Here is a 20,408-nt window from a genome sequence, read left to right on the forward strand (position 1 = left end):
CCCACCCCTTCTGGACTCTCCTCCCAACGGTTTTTCTCACCAGAAGGTGGCTTGCTATACTGACAGTAAACAGGCTAAATGGGGCAACACATTTTTACAAGTCTATCCATCAGTGCTAGAAATATTACACAGCGTAGGCTGTACTTTTCAAGTATAGAAACATCCCTGATGTCACTGGAAGCTCAACCCAAGGGTTGTTAAAGCATGTAAAGGGGAAAGTCCTGTGTAAGCATTTTAAGTTTTATATTCCTGGCTGCCACTGCAAAGCCCTCTGTTGGGATTGAACGAGTGTACACAAATAGTTTGAGCTGTACACTCCTACAATGATTTACATGCAATGTTCAACATGTGTACAATCTGTGTACCTGTGTACACGACAGCCGAGCTGAACAAATCAACAAATGTATATACTCTTTCACACAAGCAGATGTACCTGTATAGAGACAGCTCGCACCTATGTTTGGTGTAACATGTGTCACCCCACTTAGCTGGGGCTAAACCCCATTGAATTCAACAGAACTTAACTTGAGTAGACATGGCTAGGACTGCACTGCGAGAAGCCAAATAACTCTATATTAGTACTGCGAAACTAAAATCCATCTTAGATTCCATTAAAGAAGTGAGCCTTGGTGGTTCTCTTTCTTTGGGTTTGTGTTACCCATTCACTGTTTCCCTATAGAAGGGGTGGAGATGGAAAATGTTATGGGCAGTGCTTGCAGGCATGAACAGGAGCACACACACCTGAATCTACCTCTCCAACATAGCTCCCTGTACAAAGGCCACTCTGAAATATGGCCCAATGAAGAACAAGGTGCTGTATTCAGAAGGGAAAGTTCAAAGAGCCCTGCTGAGCACACAGAAGCACTTGGGCACCTGTACATGGCTGCTTGGACTTGAATCTAATCCTAGTTGGCTGAATTTTTAAATGGAGTTTAATCTCTCATTAAACACCAACTGCAGACAGAAAAAGGGCATAGGCTACAGCTTTGTTTATATTTTATAGGTCAGAAGAAACCGTTAGTTTCTTCATAAGGTATCTGTCATGAAGGAATTGTTCAAAATATTCAGTACCTTGAGTCCTACAAGTTTTGTTTGAGCTTGGAAACATTGTAGGTAACACTGAGTTTACCTGAGTTTACACGGGTTACAGGTCTAGGAATATGCTAACAAGTTGCTAGAGCCAGCCGCCCGCCCCCCCCCCCCAAAAAAAATCCTACTACTACTCCTGCTACTACTACAAAATACAAGAGGACACAACACTTCTGGGGACTTGATGCATGTAAATCTCCTGAGCAAAGGAACACAAGAAAACCAAGCGGTTCTACAGCTGATGGTCTTCTCAATAGGATATTTTTTTCCTAGGTTGCTTTTGTATCCCACCTTTCTGCCACAGAGTTCAATGTGGCATACAAGGTCCCCCACAAAAACCCTCTGTTATGTACTGAAGTTCTCACCCTGGGCCGGCAGAGGGATACTGTAGATAGTTTTCACTCAGGTCCACATATGCAAATTAGGAATTGAAAGTGACGTTCAGTGATTGGATAGTTACAGAAAGTTATTACTGTTGCATTGTAGTGGAGCTCTATATAAGCAGGCTGGCTGAACCCTTCAGTTCTGTTCTGTTCTGTTCTGTGAATAAACAAGAGCTGTCTGAAGAATCGCTGTGTCGTCTGATATGTTCACCCACAACTTAACACCTTCTATATGAGAGGAAGGCTAGGCTGTGAGATAGAGACTGGCCCAAGGTGATCCAGTAAGCTTCATGGCTGAATGAATATTTGAACCTGCATCTCCCCATTCTTAGTTCAACACTCCAGCCACTACACATCATGCCAGCTCTCTTGATTCACCCTATCACAACCACTTTTATAAACGTTAGCTATTTTTTACACTGCTGAAAATCTTACCATCCTGCTAGGTAGATTGTTTGCTTATAATACTTTTCATATATTCAATAAACAATATCCAGTCCTCCTTATATCTTTCATCATTTTGATTTATTATTCTAGTGGTCACCCCTGCTAGCTCTGCATATTCCAACAGTTTAACATGCCATTCTTCCTTTGTTGGTACCTTATCTGTTTTCCATTTTTGCACTAATAACACGCGGCACCTCAGCCATGATCCAAAGCTCTATGGGGTTCTAATGTACACACAGTGCTTTGGTCAAGCAGGAGTTGCTCCATCATTTCTAAGATTGTTTCATTTACGCAACATTCCCCAGCATTTATCAAGATGTGGTAGGCCCTCCTTGCATAGATTTCATCTGGGTATTTGTGCTTCTACAAACACATGGGCTGCTTGATTACTTTATGGGGGAATGCAACCCACAAAAGACATATTGCTGTACAACTGAGAGAAAGAATTGAAGTTTTCTACACTTAGCTGTATAAAGTGATATCCTGCATTAATCATACCCACAGTAGACCCACTGAAACCAATGACCTTATGGCCACTGGTTTCAGTGGGTCTACTCTGAGTACAACTTAGTTGGATATCATCCATACTGCCAACCTAAATTTTGTAGGTCTCTGGCAAAGAATTAATCAGATTGACTGAGTTGTTCAGCATTTCGCCACTATAATTATACACTACCTCCGTGAAAACAACATTTGTTTTAATTTGAAATAAGAATTACTAAGGAATTTTTCCACGTTTCCTTGGGGAAAGGTGTTCCAGATAGTTAAAATAAACTGTGAAAGTTTCAAATTAACTTAATGGACTAACACCAGCTGATGACATGGCTCCCCAAATCAACACAGATTGTGGAAACTTCACATTGGACTTCAAGCATCTGGCATTGTGTGCCTCCCCATTCTTCCTGCAGACTCTGGGTCCTTGGTTTCCAAATGAGATGCAAAAGCTGCTCTCATCAGAAAAAAGATTTGGGGAGCCATGTCATCAGCTGGTGTTGGTCCACTGTGCTTCATTAATTCCAGGGTCAACGTAGCTGTCTACCAGGAGATTTTGGAGCACTTCATGCTTCCTTCCACAGACAAGCTTTATGGGGATGCTGATTTCATTTTCCAGTAGGACTTTGTCACCTGCCCACACTGCCAAAAGTACCAAAACCTGGTTCAATGGACATGGGATTACTGTGCTTGATTGGTCAGCAAACCTGCCTGACCTGAACCCCATAGAGAATCTATGGGGCATTGCCAAGAGAAAGATGAGAGACATGAGACCAAGCAATGCAGAAGAGCTGAAGGCTGCTATTGAAACTTCCTGGTCTTCCAAAACACCCCAGCAGTGCCACTGGCTGAATGCATTCACGCCACGCCGCATTGAGGCAGTAATTGATGCAAAAGGGGCCCAAACCAAGTACTGAGTACATGTGCATGCTTCTACTTCTCAGAGGTCCAATATTGATCTATTTGCAGTCCTTGTTTTGCTGATTTCATTTAATATTCTAATTTTCTGAGATTGTTAATTTAGGGTTTTCATCAGCTGTACGCGATAAACATCACAATCATAACAAATAAAGGCTTGACATATCTCGCTTTGCATGTCATGAGTCTATCTCATATATTAGTTTCACCTTTTAAGTTGAATTACTGAAATAAATGAACTTTTCTACAATATTCTAATTTTTCGAGTTTCACCTGTATTAATATGCAGCATAACACTAATGGACAAAGTTTGAAGAAAAAGGCAGATCCTTTGTTATAAAAATGTAATATAGGTTTCAGAAAAATATCTATTCCTGCGCCATTCCGTGCATAAAAGAAACCTCTTGTAAGCACTGTTTGATTTTAAAAGTAGCTTTACTATGCATGTTTCAGCAGAGTGGCTCATGGGATAAAACAATATAAAACTGAATACCGGTACATTATGTGCAAAGACCCCTTCATGGATCACTGCCTTGCCGTGGCGAAGGGGCTTGAAGAACTCAGAGAAGCTATGAACTATGCCGAGCAGGGCACCCAAGATGAACAGGTCATAGTGGAGAGTTTTGACCAAACGTGATCCACCTGGAGGAGGAACCGGCAAGCCACTCCAGTATCCCTGCCAAGAAAACTCCATGGACAAAGACAACAGGCATATAAAAGTTATGACGCTGGAAGATGAGCCCCTCAGGTCGGAAGGCGTCCAACATGCTACTGGGGAAGAGCAGAGGGCAAGTACAAGTAGATCCAGAGCTGATGAAGCGGCTGGGCCAAAGCCGAAAGGACGCTCAGTTGCGGATATGCCTGGAAGCGAAAGGAAAGTCCAATGCTGTAAAGAAAAATATTGCATAGGAACCTGGAATGTAAGAACCATGAACATGGGTAAGTTGGAGGTGGTCAAAAATGAGATGGCAAGAATAAATATTGACATCCTGGGCATCAGTGAACTAAAATGGACGGGAATGGGTGAATTCAGTTCGGATGACCATCATATCTACTACTGTGGGCAAGAAACCCGTAAAAGAAATGGAGTGGCCCTCATAGTCAACAAAAGAGTGGCAAAAGCTGTACTGGGATGCAATCTCAAAAATGATAGAATGATCTCGATACGAATCCAAGGCAGACCTTTTAACATCACAGTAATCCAAGTTTATGCACCAACTACTGGTGCTGAAGAAACTGAAATTGACCAATTCTATGAAGACTTACAACACCTTATAGAAGTGACACCAAAGAAGGATGTTCTTCTCATTATAGGGGATTGGAATGCTAAAGTAGGGAGTCAAGAGATAAAAGGAACAACTGGCAAGTTTGGCCTTGGAGATCAAAACGAAGCAGGGCAAAGGCTAATAGAGTTCTGTCAAGAGAACAAGCTGGTCATCACAAACACGCTTTTCCAACAACACAAGAGACGACTCTACACATGGACATCACCAGATGGGCAGCATCGAAATCAGATTGATTATATTCTCTGCAGCCAAAGATGGAGAAGCTCTATACAGTCAGCAAAAACAAGACCTGGAGCTGACTGTGGCTCAGATCATCAGCTTCTTATAGCAAAATTCAAGCTTAAACTGAAGAAAGTAGGAAAAACCACTGGGCCGGTAAGATACAATCTAAGTCAAATCCCTTATGAATACACAGTGGAAGTGAGGAACAGGTTTAAGGATTTAGATTTGGTGGACAGCGTGTCTGAAGAACTATGGATGGAGGCTCGTAACATTATACAGGAGGCAGCAACGAAAACCATCCCAATGAAAAGGAAATGCAAGAAAGCAAAGTGGCTGTCCAATGAGGCCTTACAAATAGCGGGGGAGAGAAGGCAAGCAAAATGCAAGGGAGATCGTGAAACATACAGGAAATTGAATTCAGATTTCCAAAGAATAGCAAGGAGAGAGAAGAAGACCTTCTTAAACAAGCAATGCAAAGAAATAGAGGAAAGCAATAGAATGGGAAGAACCAGAGATCTGTTCAAGAAAATTGGAGATATGAAAGGAACATTTCGTACAAAGATTTCCATAATAAAGGACAAAAGTGGAAAGGACCTAACAGAAGCAGAAGACATCAAGAAGAGGTGGCAAGAATACACAGAGCAATTATACCAGAAAGAAACGGATGTCTCATATACCCCAGGTAGTGTGGTTGCTGACCTTGAGCCAGACATCCTGGAGAGTGAAGTCAAATGGGCCTTAGAAAGCACTGCAAATAACAAGGCCAGTGGAAGTGATGGTATTCCAGCTGAACTATTTAAAATTTTAAAAGATGATGCTGTTAAGGTGCTACACTCAATATGCCAGCAAGTTTGGAAAACTCAGCAGTGGCCAGAAGATTGGAGAAGATCAGTCTACATCCCAATCCCAAAGAAGGGCAGTGCCAAAGAATGCTCCAACTATCGCACAATTGCACTAATTTCTCACGCTAGCAAGGTTATGCTTAAAATTCTACAAGGAAGGCTCAAGCAGTATGTGGACCGAGAACTCCCAGAAGTGCAAGCTGGATTTAGAAGAGGCAGAGGAACCAGAGACCAAATTGCAAACATGCGCTGGATTATGGAGAAAGCTAGAGAGTTCCAGAAAGACATTTACTTCTGCTTCATTGACTATGCAAAAGCCTTTGACTGTGTCGACCATGGCAAACTATGGCAAGTTCTTAAAGAAATGGGAGTGCCTGATCACCTCATCTGTCTCCTGAGAAATCTCTATGTGGGACAAGAAGCTACAGTTAGAACTGGATATGGAACAACTGACTGGTTCAAAATTGGGAAAGGAGTACGACAAGGCTGCATTTTGTCTCCCTGCTTATTTAACTTATATGCAGAATTCATCATGCGAAAGGCTGGGCTGGATGAATCCCTAGCCGGAATTAAGATTGCCGGAAGAAATATCAACAACCTCAGATATGCAGATGACACAACCTTGATGGCAGAAAGTGAGGAGGAATTAAAGAACCTTTTATTGAGGGTGAAAGAGGAGAGTGCAAAATATGGTCTGAAGCTCAACATCAAAAAAACGAAGATCATGGCTACTGGTCCCATCACCTCCTGGCAAATAGAAGGGGAAGAAATGGAGGCAGTGAGAGATTTTACTTTCTTGGGCTCCATGATCACTGCAGATGGTGACAGCAGCCACGAAATTAAAAGACGCCTGCTTCTTGGGAGAAGGGCAATGACAGGCCTAGACAGCATCTTGAGAAGTAGAGACATCACCTTGCCAACAAAGGTCCGTATAGTTAAAGCTATGGTTTTCCCAGTAGTGATGTATGGAAGTGAGAGCTGGACCATAAAGAAGGCTGATCGCCGAAGAATTGATGCTTTTGAATTATGGTGCTGGAGGAGACTCTTGAGAGTCCCATGGACTGCAAGAAGATCAAACCTCTCCATTCTGAAGGAAATCAGCCCTGAGTGCTCACTGGAAGGACAGATTGTGAAGCTGAGGCTCCAGTACTTTGGCCACCTCATGAGAAGAGAAGACTCCCTGGAGAAGACCCTGATGTTGGGAAAGATGGAGGGCACAAGGAGAAGGGGGCGACAGAGAACGAGATGGTTGGATAGTGTTTTCGAGGTTACCAGCATGAGTCTGACCAAGCTGCGGGGGGGCAGTGGAGGACAGGAGTGCCTGGCGTTCTCTGGTCCATGGGGTCACGAAGAGTCGGACACGACTAAACGACTAAACAACAACAACATGTGCAAAGAAAAACAACTGAGCTTACATTAAACTCAAATAAACATGATTGAGGAAACTAACACACATGCACGTTATCAAATTTTAAAATAAATTATTCAGTGCTTGTCTAATCGTAGTTAGCCGCAGATAAACCAACTATATGCTAGTAGTGATGTGCTTTGTAAGTCCTGGGTTTCTCATACCTAAATCATTCACAACAAATGCATGCCCAGTGTTTCCTCAAAGCATTCCTAGAAAGGCAATTCCATAATGTCTCAAAGAAGATTACTATGTATTACGGGTTTCTCTGACCTATGGCCAAATGAATATTGCACTGGTTTGTTCCACACTAGGTTACTGTATGTGCGTCCTTTAGAGTTCTGGTGCCTGCTGTGAAGGGCTTGAAGGAAGACACGGCACCCTAATTGGGATTTATGTTGGCTCCATACTTGTTTTCCAGTTCCTTGGGGTGTCTTCCATTTCCTTGTTTCTCTTTTTCAGCAGGATGCTAAGACATCCTGCAACTGCCTGTTCTAGCCTTCAGCTGCGTTTCAGTATTCTGTAGTGATGAGAGTGCTGCTGGTACAGGATGTACATAAACTGAACCATATTGACTATTAGTCAGTGTGTAGCTTTTTCCAGGCTACAAGCCCTACGTCCATTAATATGTGTTCATGGGAACAGGTTGAAAAGTTTTGTGTTTTTGATAACTCTTCCACTAGCCTGAGTTTATCCATCTGCTGCATATGTCCCCACCTTGTCTCCCGTCATACAAATACAAGTATCATCAACAGTTGGAACAGCTTTCAAGTGTCAGCACTTGAACAAATACTTTGAGAAAGTGTATCCCAACATCAAAATTAATCCTGTTCTCAAGAAAGAACCTATACAATCCAAACTATATACATTTTAAAACACTTTGTGCTTTAGTGTTTTATTTCAATGTTTAGTAAGCTTGACTTCCTGTTCCTACATCTTGACATTCCACTCTAAATCATGACTAATTCTGAAGTCATACATAATTCAACAAAATTCTTAAGAACAAATATGCTCTTGTCTTTCTCTAAAGTCTCCAAAATACTAGCTGATTCATTAAAGCAAAAAAGCTTCAAATAAAATAAACATGCATCATCACTCAAATCTATGTGATATGTTTATTGTGCAAAACAGCGAAGGAGCAAACCACAGAAAATAGCAGAATAAACCAAGAGTTGGCATGGGAAAGTATGCGTTTCAGAGCAAGCATGTCATCATGGCCTGTTGTAACTAGCATTGGGCGTGGCTTGCAATGACAGAGAAGAGCTCAAGGCCAACGATACCTTTCTGGCAGGCAAGCGGTGCCCTTATTCAACGTGGCAAAAGCAAAAATAAATAAAGAACCACTTTGCAAAGTGCTCAGTGCTCCACTACAGCTAGGCCATGAGTCAGCATTTACGGAAGTGAAGGGTGTGTATAGTGTAAATAAACAGGCTACTTTTGACATGAATCAGTTGAAATGCATCCTGGAGTAGTCCCAACACAAATTACCATAACCCAAAGGACACCACAATTAAGTATAGGAAATGTAAATAGAAGAATTATGGAGGCCCTTACCAGTCCATTTTCAGGACATCTCGGGGTTTTTAACTATTCTGCTCTGCGCTGATATTCCACCAAGATTTCCCTTCTTCAAATGCATTATCTGCAATGCAAGCAAACTTAATTTGCTTTAACTTTTAAAATAGTTAAACTGTAATGCAGCCATAGATTATTTTATTTTTTTAATCAGGATCTAAAATATTATCCAATAGCAAACCCTGGCTCCCTATACCATGCAAGGGCAACAAACGGTTCCTTGTTTGGAACCATTAAGAACATAATAATTGCTCTACTAAATATCAGGCCACAGATTCATAATAGTCCAGCTTACAGAAAACTCATAAGCAGGACATAGTGCAGATAGATATTGCTCTTTGTCAACAGCAGCTGATACCCAGAGGGATCATATTCCATTTACAGGTCCTCAGGAGAGCACCCCCAGAGGGAGATTCATAGGTTTCTCTTGAATACAGGCTCCTCCATCGGTTTATCCCCCATTATTTTTAACAGTCCTGATTTGCGATTGGAGTTCCCTGAGTCCCTTTAAAGTTCTGGCTGGAAATAAAAGCTATGATTTTTTTTTAATGATCTCAGCTTAACAGGGGAGGGGGGGATGTATTGGCATATCACATTCCAAAAGCTATTGGGGCACATTGGACCCCATAATGTTAATGGGAGAAAAAACAGAAGCAAAAAAATGCTTAGATGAAAAACTGAGCTCAGAATAAATATCTGAAGTATTCCAGTAGTCTAACTGAGTCTTTGTTTTTAAAAGAAAATTACAAATAAGAAATGGATATTAAGGCTATGTACTGCTGTTCTTTGGTATATGGGTGTATCCGCTTGTGAGTACACTGGTTAATTCGTTCTGGAGGTCCGTTCTCAACCTGAAACTGTTCTTAACCTGAGGTACCGCTTTAGCTAATGGGGCCTCCCACTGCCGCCGCAAGATTTCTGTTTTCATCCTGAAGCAAAGTTCTGGGTTAGCGGAGTCTGTAACCTGAAGCGTCTGTAACCTGAGGTACCACTGTATATGTATTTATATATTACACTGGTACCTCGGGTTAAGTACTTAATTCATTCCGGAGGTCCGTTCTTAACCTGAAACTGTTCTTAACCTGAAGCACCACTTTAGCTAATGGGGCCTCCTGCTGCTGCTGCGCCGCCGCTGCACGATTTCTGTTCTCATCCTGAAGCAAAGTTCTTAACCTGAGGTACTATTTCTGGGTTAGCGGAGTCTGTAACCTGAAGTGTATGTAACCTGAAGCGTATGTAACCCGAGGTACCACTGTATAGTGGAACAGTACAGCTGCCTGTGTTCTTAAGACTCTCCTTGGGGGTGTGGCTAAGGAGGTGGTGCTGAAAAGGACATAGGAGCGTTGGTCCCTACTTAGCTCAGTGTCGTCCACCCAGATTGGCAGGAGCTGCAAAGAAGGGAATGAAACACTACAGGACAACTGACTGCACAATTGTTGAGGAAATCATGTAGCATGAAGTGTATCAGGTTTGCTAAAAACAAGGTTACATCTATTTCAGTTAGAAGCTGGGGTCCACATCAAGTTCACTCCCCTGCAAAAAAGAAGACTTTCAGGCATGTCTCTGATGCCCTGGAAGGAGCTGTGATCAGAAAAGAAAATAATATTGAGCTCACACTAGGAGGTTTGTTTTTTGTTTTGCTCCCAGAAGCCTAAAGTTATACAGTGGTACCTTGGGTTAAGTACTTAATTCATTCCAGAGGTCTATTCTTAACCTGAAGCACCACTTTGGTGCTAATGGGGCCTCCCGCTGCCGCCGCACCGCCAGAGCACGATTTCTGTTCTCATCCTGAAGCAAAGTTCTTAACACAAGGTAATATTTCTGGGTTAGCAGAATCTGTAACCTGAAGCATATGTAACCCGAGGTACCACTGTAGTATATATGTAAGTGCCTTGTGTCTCATCACTTACGTTTCAAGGAGAAATTATTTTCCATCTCTTATTTCTAAGATAGATATCTAGCACACCGTGGCACACATGGATTGAAGAACATTGATTATTTTAACAACATACTTTTCTCTTTAAGAAGCTGGTTTTTTTCTCCACGTACCATGCTTTACATACAAGTGTGCAGCTGGTTTCTTCGCCTTTTGGCAATCTATCAGAATAAATTGTGCACTTCCTGATCCCGTGTACATTAGGCCTTCAAGATGCATAATTAGGAGCAGATAGTCTACTTAGTAGCAAAGGACTCCACCTGTTTCGGGTAGTCCAGACATAACACCACACCACGGTTGGTGTTACGAGAATCAGCTTTTAAGCAGCTTCAGGCACACCTGCTTCCTCCTACCATCATGTGAAGCAATGACCTCTTTTCTTTCCTTGCTTCAGGCAAAGCATACTCTGCCATCTCATTCAAACCAGCAAGATATAGTTGTGCTTGCCCTATAAATCAGAACCAGAAACTAGGATACAGCTCTGTTTTTCAATCCTGTTTTGCAGGGAAATCATATAAAATAGTTTTTCCAGTTGGGACAGAATGATAAACTATGGTTTGCCACAAAACCAGGAAAGAGACTGCTTCATGCTAAGAAGAAAGGAGAGGAGGCAGCAGTGGTACAAAAGTGCAAGGTTCCTCAAAAGATCATTCTCATAGTCTTCTTACATTTGTACCAGATCTCTCTAGCCCTACGTGGACACTGAGTCTCCTCAGGTGTAAGCAAACATGTAAGGATAAGTGAAGGCATGCTGCCAAACACTACCACCACCTTCCCGAACATCAGCCATACAGTGGTAACTCTGGTTACGAACTTAATTCATTCCAGAGGTCCATTCTTAACCTGAAACTGTTCTTAACCTGAGGTACCACTTTAGCTAATAGGGCCTCCTGCTGCTGCCGCGCAATTTCTGTTCTCATCCTGAGGTAAAGTTCTTAACCCAAGGTACTACTTCCGGGTTAGCAGAGTCTGTAACCCGAAGTGATTGTAACCCGAGGTGTTTGTAACCCGAGGTACCACTGTACATCTACATCTACATCCTTTACATTTACATCATTTACATTCACATGAATCTGAATATCCAAATAAGCAAACCAGGAAATTAATATAAGAATTACCTTGATTCATGCCAATCTCGTAATACAAAACTTTTCTAAAGCTATTTCACCTCTGCTTTAGCTACAACTGTCAAAGCCACTTGCCTCCTAGTCTCAAAGTGTCACTTCAATCCACACACAGCATCATGTTTTGGGGGGCTTATCTCTGTATGCATACCTCTTCTGTAGGCATGCCCTCTCCTAAATATTTTGGTACTGGGCCAGCAAACATTTAGTTAGCCCTGCTGCATCATTCTAAATCATGAACAAATTAAAATCAGGTTCTCATTTAAAAACAGAAAAAAACAATAATATTTGAAGTTAATTCCTTTGTTTATAAGTTGGCAGAAATACCAGTAAACAAAAGGTAGTCCATCATATATATGCCTACTTAGTATTACAATGTATTACAGAAAGATCAATGGGACTTACCATAAGAATGCTGCCTGAACCATTTAATTTATGAGATGTTATAGGACTCAGGTTTCCCTGAAATCCATGCATTCTAATCAGGAAATTCTAATTCCAAATTGTGTGAAGTGATTGTGATTGTGCAGTTTATGCTTAAAAAATACTCCTAACACTGCAGGTGACGTAAAAGTCAGAGGTTTCTATGCCCATCTTCACAGCTCTCTATCCTCCATCTATGCCAGCAAGCAAGAAACATTATCAAAGTTCAAGGCCACATTCCAGCCAGCCAAACATCACTCAAGAAGGGTGCAGTCCTTATGCCTCCAAAGGTAATTTTAAAAATGTGCTTGTGCAATGCCAGGCAAAATTTCCAATGCTGCAAGAAGAAGCTGGATTTCTACTGGACTACTATAATGCACTTCACATGGGTCTACCACTGATGATGTTATGGAAATTACAACTAGTACAAAATAATGCAGCAATCAGGCTAATACCTACAAGCAGCAGGCCACAATAACATTAACCTCTTTTAAAAACAACTACGTTGGATGCCAATTATTTTATGGGCCCGATGCAAAGTATTAAGCCCTGAACACCTTGGGATGCAAATATCTGTAAGAATGGCTTATTCCATATTGACTGGCCCATAACCAACAGATGAAGCCCTTCTTGTGGTCCCCATGCAGGATGAGGTATGTGGTGTGGGAGCCTAGGAAATGGCTTTTTCACAGTGGGGGTTCCTCACCCTACTGAGGTGTATGTTGCCCCATCTCTCTATAGTTTCAGGTGGTTGATTAAGACACATCTTTTTCAGTGTTATTCAGTGGAATCCTTGCACTACCTGAAAGAGTGCTTTGGATACTGGCAGCAATGATTTGTTATTGTGAATGATTTTATCTAGCGTTGCCATATTTCTAGAAGTAAAATTCACGACACAAAAGTTGTTGAGATTTTTTAAGGACGCTCATAGTTGCTGAGCTTTTTAAACTCAATCTCAAAATCCTGGACATTTTGCCAGTTTTCCAAAATTTCCCCTGGGTGCTATTTTCGCCTGTTAAATCCCGGGGAATTCCAGATGTACAGTAACCCTATTTTATCTATTTGCTTTTGTTGCAAGCTTGCTTGCAACTTGTGCAAAACCACCTAAATAAATAAATAAATAAATAAATAAAGACTGACTGGGAGTTCAACATTGACCTGAGTAATTATTCTACCTTCCCATAATTAACAAAACCAGAAAATATATTCAAGTATGCTTCATTTGCCTATTTCATACAGATTATAAAATTTGTACAGAATTTTTATTTATGTATTTTCGTGTCAGTAGACCTTATTAAAACCCTCCTGATGCATAATGAAATCATCACTGCTGAAAATCTGAGACTTAAGTGGTTGAAAACATGTACCCCTACTCCAACTGCAACACAAGCTAAACTATATGTGAAAGGAGTGCAGAAACACTTCTCTTGTTTTGTTGTCCTGCTCCCCACATCTGTTGCGTATCTTGAAAACTGAAGAGGTGGCAGGATACCCTCCCTGCCCACCTGCCCCACAATTTCTAGTCATAGGGTTAAAAAGCTCCTTGCCTATGTGTTAGTAGTGAGGTCTTTTGTCAAATCCTGGTGTGTATGGTACTATGTTATTATACCAGCATTTCTGTTCACAAAAACAAAACAAATCCCCCAATATTTCTTTCTTATCAGAGCTACTGAATGCCTACTAACAAACATGGTGACTGAAGATATATATGGGTGTAGATCAGGCTTCCTCAAACTCGGCCCTCCAGGTGTTTTGAGACTACAATTCCCTTCATCCCTGACCACTGGTCTTGCTAGCTAGGGATCATGGGAGTTGTAGGCCAAAAACATCTGGAAGGCCGAGTTTGCGGAAGCTTGGTATAGATATACCACATTTTATTTTGACTGAGTTCTAATCAGCTTAGGTGTATACAGACAACCACACACCCACCTGCAACAAACAAGCACAGCAAAAAAGGAGGGGGTCTTATGCTTGAGCAGCATGTTTTTCTTTTTCTTTTTCCTATTACCCAAGTTTATGTTTTTACATGAGAACAGGAGGAGGAAAGGGGCTCCAGATTCCAGAAGCCACACTTTTACCTAAGCCTCTTACCAACCTGGTGCCTGCCTTTCAGCAAGAGCCTGGCGTCTCTGATGGAGGGAAGTTCCCACTTGCAGGCTGTTCAGCTCCACCTGCTCAGGAAACAGAGCGCTCAGGTGGAGTTAGGCTGCACGCATGTGCGTGCACACGATATCTCCAAGGAGGATTTTTGCCTGCCACTGAGGAGGCAGGCAGGGGAGACCGAGAGCTAAGGCAGAAAGCCACCCTGCAGTGCACACACAGTTTATCAAAGAGCGAATTTTGCATCAGTCTGCTGCTGCCGCTACAGGAGGCACAGGAGAGCAGCTGAGGCGGAGTTAGCAATGGCAACGGCTGCACAGGACAGGAAGAAGCATTGGCTTCCCAATTTTCACAATACAGTGGTACCTCAGTTTACAAATTTAATCCATTCCGGATGTCTGTTCTTAAACCGAAACCATTCTTAAACCGAGGCATGCTTTCTCTAATAAGGCCTCCCGCCGGCAGTGCCCTTCCACCGTTCCGCTTCTGTTCTTAGACCAAGGTAAAGTTCGCAAACTGGGACACTACTTCCGGTTTTGCGGAGTTCGTAAACCGAATGGTTCGTAAACAGGGCTGTTCTTAAACCAAGGTACCATTGTATCATGCTTTTTGACTATCACACACAAAGACACACACGATTCACAATATATTGCCAGGTAATTTTTTTTTTAATTGTTATCATGATTTGCTCTTGATATTGATATAAGACAATATATTGATATATTGTCCGGCCCTAAAAGTGGAATGATATATGGATGGTTCACTATAAATCCACCACTATTATTGCATCATGACATGTTGCAGAATACACCTGCAAAAACCACCCGTCTGGAGTTGTGCTTCTTTGGGAATAATGTTCTAGAGCCAAAGTGGTACCCTCCAAATGTTGTTGGGACTACATCTTCCATCATCACTGAACACTGGCCAAGTCAACCATGGCTCATGAGAGTTGGAATGCAACCAACAACATCTGGAGGATGCCAAGTTGGTTGTCCCTATTCTGAAGTTTATGTACCACTATTCAAAAGGCTGTACTCCATCCCACCGCTCATCAAATGTCTATGATCATAAGGGTCTGAGCATAACTTCTCCAGAAAACAGCAGACACTGATAAAGTATTCACTGTATGCACCATTTTAAAGGTCAAACCCAGCATTTTGCATAGGTGCTCGCAGCCCAAGATTGAGCCAAGTGCCAAAATGCCTGTTGAATATGGCCATACCTACCTGTTTCTGGAAGGAGTTGAGCTATCAACACCTAGGCCTTCTAAACATTATTTGAAGGCATCCATGTTCAGCAATACTACAACAGTCAGTCCTTGAAGTTACAAAAGCCTGGATGGTAATTCTCAGGCCACTACTCAAAGTTAAATAGTGAAGTCAACACAGAAAATGTAATTGACTTCACCCCCAAAGGTGCACCCCTCCATTGTCGCCTGAGGCAGACGGATGCCCACAGCAATTGATAGAAAGCACTCCTAGCCACTGCAGCCACCTGGAATTCTACAATTTATTGAATTTCTAAACCATCGCATATCAGGTTTTGCAGGAACATGGGAAAACCAAAATAAAAGTGCAATAAACCAATACCTATTACACTTTTTTCAAACACACAATGATCCTGATATTCTCCATTTGTATCCAAAGGGTGCCAATCCTGGATAAAATGTTTTTGGATATTAATGCAATTATGGCTAGGAAAATCCCCAGATGCCTGGTAACCTCATCAGTTAGAAATTTGATAGTGGTACACAGGAATGTGACAGACGCATTCAGCCCTAGACAGGACAGCCTCCAATCATTTGCATTCAGGGTACGAAAGTTATTTCAATACAAAAATAAGTTAAAATGCAAATGTCATACAATATTTTAAAATAATCACAAAATTGCACACATTAGTCGCAAGAGAATTTGGCCAAATGCAGTTAGCATATATTTGCTTTTAGATAAACATTTTATCATCCTCCATTTACTAAAAGAGATGGAAGGAAGGAGGCGGGAACTAATAAGATACGGTAGATCCCATTTTCAAATATTACACATCAAAGCCCTAAAACCAATAAAAAAGTATAAAAAGGCAAAATAAAGGGTAAAGCCCTTATTTTAGGAACATTAAAATGAAACCATTGTGTCCTTTGTCATTTAAAAAGCCATTCAATTGTTGTTGTTGTTTAGTCGTTTAGTCGTGTCCAACTCTTCGTGACCCCATGGACCAGAGAACGCCAGGCACTCCTGTCCTCCACTGCCCCCCGCAGCTTGGTCAGACTCATGCTGGTAACCTCGAAAACACTATCCAACCATCTTGTCCTCTGTCGCCCCCTTCTCCTTGTGCCCTCCATCTTTCCCAACATCAGGGTCTTCTCCAGGGAGTCTTCTCTTCTCATGAGGTGGCCAAAGTACTGGAGCCTCAGCTTCACAATCTGTCCTTCCAGTGAGCACTCAGGGCTGATTTCCTTCAGAATGGAGAGGTTTGATCTTCTTGCAGTCCATGGGACTCTCAAGAGTCTCCTCCAGCACCATAATTCAAAAGCATCAATTCTTCGGCGATCAGCCTTCTTTATGGTCCAGCTCTCACTTCCATACATCACTACTGGGAAAACCATAGCTTTAACTATACGGACCTTTGTTGGCAAGGTGATGTCTCTACTTCTCAAGATGCTGTCTAGGCCTGTCATTGCCCTTCTCCCAAGAAGCAGGCGTCTTTTAATTTCGTGGCTGCTGTCACCATCTGCAGTGATCATGGAGCCCAAGAAAGTAAAATCTCTCACTGCCTCCATTTCTTCCCCTTCTATTTGCCAGGAAGTGATGGGACCAGTAGCCATGATCTTCGTTTTTTTGATGTTGAGCTTCAGACCATATTTTGCACTCTCCTCTTTCACCCTCAATAAAAGGTTCTTTAATTCCTCCTCACTTTCTGCCATCAAGGTTGTGTCATCTGCATATCTGAGGTTGTTGATATTTCTTCCGGCAATCTTACAAGGAAGGCTCAAGCAGTATGTGGACCGAGAACTCCCAGAAGTGCAAGCTGGATTTAGAAGAGGCAGAGGAACCAGAGACCAAATTGCAAACATGCGCTGGATTATGGAGAAAGCTAGAGAGTTCCAGAAAGACATTTACTTCTGCTTCATTGACTATGCAAAAGCCTTTGACTGTGTCGACCATGGCAAACTATGGCAAGTTCTTAAAGAAATGGGAGTGCCTGATCACCTCATCTGTCTCCTGAGAAATCTCTATGTGGGACAAGAAGCTACAGTTAGAACTGGATATGGAACAACTGACTGGTTCAAAATTGGGAAAGGAGTACGACAAGGCTGCATTTTGTCTCCCTGCTTATTTAACTTATATGCAGAATTCATCATGCGAAAGGCTGGGCTGGATGAATCCCTTGCCGGAATTAAGATTGCCGGAAGAAATATCAACAACCTCAGATATGCAGATGACACAACCTTGATGGCAGAAAGCCATTCAATATCACATGATAAAAAAGATGCTGCATTAAATTAAGTAGGTCCCACCCCCCACCCTGACTAAATAAAGATGTAACTTGTCTCGCTTTCAACAGTAGTGGGCAGAAAAGCTGAGAGGGCTTCACAAAACCCTCCTGTGTTAGGGAACGGAAACTCCTAATGAGATTAGTTGGTGTGTGCAGACATTACTTAGCCATGACTAAATGGGCTCTCTTCCTGCAGCCAGTGGAAAATTCATGGAACTTTTTCCTCCTGCAGCATCAGAGTCCCTCTAACCTTCAGCACAGCCAGATCCAAAAACAACTCTCCAGTCTCTCCCCCCCTCTTTTAAACTGATGGTGTAAAATATAAAAATGGAGTGGGGAGGGGGTTTGGTGGAGGCAGAGGGTGAGAGTGAAGGAAACTCTCCAGCTCTCGCTCTCTCTCAAAACTACAAAGGAAACTGTAAAAGAGCAAATACATAAACCTGAGAAGGAGAAAACCACAGAGTTTCTTTGTGAGCTGCAGTGACTCATTTTCAAGATGTTGTCTGCTGCCAGTTTCAAACCGGAAGCGCATGGCAATTAGTCTTGCTGTTTCCAGACAAGCCAGAAACTCTCCCAACACTGCCCCCCTCCTCCAAAGCCCCTTGGCCGTTTCCTCCTCTCCTTGCAGCCCCCAGCAATTTGCGCTGCCCTTAAGCAAACTGCTCTAATTCCTCTGGGCTACAGTCTGGTGTGCGGTTCCCCCCACCCCACCTCGCCGCCCCACTCCTTCCTTCTGCGCGCACACACTCAAATTCATTGTCTTAATAAAACGGCCCATGTGGCAGCAAGAGCAGGGACGCGGCCACCTCGCTCCCAGGTTGTGGAAACACATAAAGGCGCACATACAAACTCTCTTTCCCTCTCCCCTCACACACCCCTAAAGTGGTTCATGGCGACGCAGCGCCTTCGGAGAGAAATTAACTCTCGTCTCCTCAAGCCTGTCAGGCAGCGCGCGCCCCTTCCAGCTCACCCGCTTCACAAAGGCACTGGCCCCCATGCCGTCTCCCCAAACGTAAGGCGACCCCTCCCCACCGCCACGCGCGCGCGCGCGCTTCGAGAGGCGCAGTGGCACCCCCAGACTCCCATTTCTCCAGCCAAGTTGGAGGCCCCTCCTCACACCCCTCTTCCCCGCTGGAGAAGAGAGCCCCATCTTTAGCCCCCCACCCCCCCGGCGTTTTTTTGTCAACGGCAGGTGGAGACTCCTCCACATTGCCGTATGCACAACAAGCAGTTGACACAACGCGCGCCTCCTGCAGAAGCCAGGGACTCCTTTCTGCGCCCCACACCCCGGGAGTTCCCACTGCCCTCCCTCTCTCACGCACAGTCCAAAAGGGCGACGTCTCGCCAGTCTCTCTCTCCCCCCCCCCCGCTCCGCGCGCCCCCCACACAACCCACTTTGCTCCCTCTCAGACATTTCCCAAACCCCCCTGCCCGACAGATGGCACTTCTGCCCCGCAGCAAAGAGCTGCAACTGGGGCTTCTGGAGCTGCCACTGGAGCTCCCGGCACCCGGGACTCTTCTCCCGCCTCCCCCGGCAGCCCCAACCGGATGCCTTGTGGCGGGGCAGGGATCTCCCGCACCCCCCACCCGTGGCGCGATACTTTTCGCCTTTTATCAGGGAAGGTGCGGGGGGGGGGGAGACCGCCTGAGCGCCATCCCATGCTGCTCCCACCTGTCTGCCCCTCGCCCTTTTCTGCCTCCCCCCTCCAAACTCTGCCCAACTTTTAAAAAGCTTACATACCCGGAGTTTGGTGGGCTTCTCCGACCTCTCCTCGCAGGTTTAAAGGGAGCTGCGTAAAATCCCCCCGTTTTCCATACTGACAGTCCTCGAAAACGCTCTGTTGCTCTTGTAATGAGATCCTGATCCCCCCCTTGTTTCTTTCTCTCTTCCACCCCCCACCCCCCCCCCCGGTTGGTGTGTGTGCGAGAGAGAGAGAGAGAGAGCAGGAAGTTGGAGCAGTCAGACAGCGAGCCGGCTCACTTCCTTTCCTGCATTATTCCCCAGGCGGTTTGCAGTCTGTGTAAACAGGCTTTTCCTCCCTTCTCCCCTCTCTTTGGCCACTGATGTGCAGCATTGCTGTAATATAAGACACACACATAGTAAAAGGGTAATGGCAACTTCACTCAGACGCACACACAAACCAAGGAACTCCAGCAGCTCCCTCTGACCTCCACCTCTTCCTGTTCTGCACCCCCGGGGAGGAGCTTCAAACAAGACCAACAAACTTGGCTCATCGGCCACAGCTACTAAAAACATAAGGTGGCTTCGCTGAAAAATAATAAACCAGCTTTCCCCCCAAAATGCTGGGATAACAGCAAGCTGGAGTCATTTAACTGTTCTTGCAAACCCGCGCAGAGAGACCCCACATGCACACATCTGCATGTTAAATGCTGTGTTAACACAGTTATACAATAATAGATTCGAGTTCTATTCATAAGCATGCATGTATTAATATCTCTACTAATATAGTGTAAGCAACAACAAATATTCTGCATTTTCTGTTGTTGTTGATTAGGGTGTCTGGACTTCAGCTCTGCTAATTACTGTGGCCCTTATAACTTTTCACCAGGCTTTCTACTGATAGAGGTGCTATAAACTGCTAAATTAAGACACAATGGGACAGATCAAAGGCAGCCTTCCGTCCCTTGAAATGCAAAATCAAAAGGTTTC

The 20,408-nt window shown here is 43.5% G+C and overlaps 1 protein-coding gene across 1 annotated transcript in view; it reads right to left on the reverse strand.

Moving 5' to 3' along the window:
• The window catches only part of ELK3 (ETS transcription factor ELK3), a 53,782-nt gene extending 33,865 nt beyond the window's left edge, over positions 1-19,917 (reverse strand). Inside the window, exon 1 of the mRNA XM_079991936.1 lies at positions 19,479-19,917. The gene's annotated coding sequence lies outside the window, so the exon portion shown is untranslated. The remainder of the gene's footprint in view (positions 1-19,478) is intronic.
• Between the last annotated feature and the right edge of the window lie 491 nt (positions 19,918-20,408).

Source organism: Podarcis cretensis (genome assembly GCF_951804945.1).
Source record: "Podarcis cretensis genome assembly, chromosome: 10".
In the NCBI taxonomy this organism is placed as follows: Eukaryota; Metazoa; Chordata; class Lepidosauria; order Squamata; family Lacertidae; genus Podarcis; species Podarcis cretensis.